Here is a 2500-nt window from a genome sequence, read left to right as displayed (position 1 = left end):
AGGAATCGTGATTCTTTCGACATAATAATCTCGATAAAATATTTCAGAGTAAAATATCTAAAATAATATTACCATTAGTCTTTGAAATGTATTTTTTTTTCTTAGTGTGGTAACATATCTTGTATTCATTTTAGACGTGAAAAGACCAATACTTTTATTGCAGTTTTATTATTTACTTTTTGTCAATGGCTGCAGATGTGATTCTGTTTTCTTTTAAGATGGGAAACAAAACAAAAACAAAAACAAAAAAAATTAAAACGAATGTAAACAGAAACAATAACATGTGGTTCGATTTTGAAATACTTGTTTATCTTTTCTTTTTGGAAATACCTTTTTAAATGATTTAATGATTTTAATTGTAAGATGTTTCTGATAAGTGTTTTTTGTATACGATTTACATGAACAAACAATTGTTGACCTGAAATTTTTGGCTAAGCCAATGTTTTTATAAGCTTTTTACCAAAACCATGGAACGACTTCTTTTTCCAAAGAAACTATAAAACATATTTACATTATGTCAAAACAGTATTTACTACATAATTTCCTTAATAGTTTTTTAATTCATTTCCATCAATGACTGTGTGAAAGGCAATTGAAAGAAAGAAAATGAATGAAAAAGGAAACTTTATCACTTCTTATTTCATTCATGATGGGTGCCAAAATGTTAGCTCCCTAAAACCCATGCAATATAAACATGGTCTTCCAAGAATGACAAAGATCAACGAAGCTTACCGTTTATAGTAAGCTGAACATTAAGAGCGATGTAAAACAAAATGGTCCTGCGATTCTCACAGAATATCCTAAATCATCTCATGTTCCCTTAAACAAAAGAGAACAATATAAAGAATATCATCTTCTTCCAGACATATTATGTAAATATGCCTCGAATTTTGTTAGGCAATTAGTATTTAATTGTAAGAGATTAGAATTTCATAACTTCCATATAACACATTGTCTTGATGATGGTCATGGTGGAGTGGAGCAGTGTGAGCTGAATCTCATGTTCAGTAGCGAGTCCACACGCACATACTCACACACACACACACACACACACACACACACACACACACACACACACACACACACACACACACACACACACACACACATTCACATACACTTACACACTTTCTCTCTCACATACAGACATGCATACACATACAGCTTATTCAAATACATATCTACATATGGGCAGGCATGACACACATAACCTTCTCGTCTATAGAACGGGAATATTTGGGTTTGAAACAGCAATCTTAACGAACTGTACTTTATTATGTTTAATCAGTACAATCAGCAAAAGATGATTTAAGCTGTTATTATTATGTCAGCGATTAGTAAATGTTTATAACATATTAGTAAAAAAAATGCAATATATTTCTTAGTAGTTTTTAAAGGACTATTAGTCTATTCATAGTACACACACACCACACACACACAAACACACACACATATACACACACATATACACACACACACACAAATACAGTCATGCATACATATATGCACATGTACATACATATATGTACAAACATAGAAATATAACTGTTTATAAAACTGTTTTAATGAAAAAAGATATTCATCATTCTTATAGCTAAGCATTGTTACCAGGCGTCAGTAGAGGGTACCAATTATTTCCTAGAAAATATTTCCATATAACTTATGTCAATCGCTCTTTTTCACTCCTATTATTATTATTATTATTATTATTATTATTATTATTATTATTATTATTATTTGCAGACCAAACTTAAATGAGAAAGAAATGTTCATAAATGTTATTGTTTATATGCATTCAAAGTAGAGAATGATGATTTAATTTTAAATTCGAGTGATTTGTAGACGTTACTACTTACTGTGCCTCAAGTTGGTTTAGTCACCAACAACCCAATTTTTTTAAAAAATGAAAAATAGAAAATGTATCTTTGTTATATTTCTCTGTTTCTATTTTTTTTTTTCTTGAAACTGACCTCACACGAAGCGCGCATATGCTCTCACGCATACACACATACAAACGTACGTACATACATCATGATACACATGAACATACATTAAAGTTAAATCATATTATGAACCACTGGATATATTTTCCTGTCAAGTTTCTTAACCGATAAAACCATTCGGCCGGAATCCGAAGGTGTGAGTTCAATTCCACCTAACTAAAACGATTTATTATTTTTTCTTGTAATGATTTTAAAAAAATGTTTATGGTTTAACTTTAATCTGAATAGGCTTTTAATTTAGAAATGTCAAGTACATAAATCTGCATAAAAACACATACACACATAGATATGCGCATGCGCATGGATAGGAAAAATGAAAAATAGTTAACATTACAAAATTACAAAACTAAATAATGACAGACATCAAAGTCATAAGAACAACAGCTACAACAACAACAACTACTACTACTACTACCACTATTATTATTATTATTATTATTATTATTATTATTATTATTATTATTATTATTATTATTGCTACTGCTGCTGCTGATAAT

General features: G+C 29.6%; 1 long non-coding RNA gene across 1 annotated transcript in view; it reads left to right on the top strand.

Annotated features, from left to right (window-relative positions):
- The window catches only part of LOC118763416, a 7465-nt gene that overhangs the window by 4065 nt on the left and 900 nt on the right, over positions 1-2500 (top strand). Inside the window, exon 2 of the long non-coding RNA XR_004999170.1 lies at positions 2388-2500. This exon is cut by the window's right edge and continues 900 nt beyond it. This is a non-coding gene — a long non-coding RNA (uncharacterized LOC118763416). The remainder of the gene's footprint in view (positions 1-2387) is intronic.

Source organism: Octopus sinensis, linkage group LG5 (assembly GCF_006345805.1).
Source record: "Octopus sinensis linkage group LG5, ASM634580v1, whole genome shotgun sequence".
NCBI classification, from domain to species: domain Eukaryota; kingdom Metazoa; phylum Mollusca; class Cephalopoda; order Octopoda; family Octopodidae; genus Octopus; species Octopus sinensis.
This window is presented reverse-complemented; position numbering and strand designations above follow the sequence as displayed.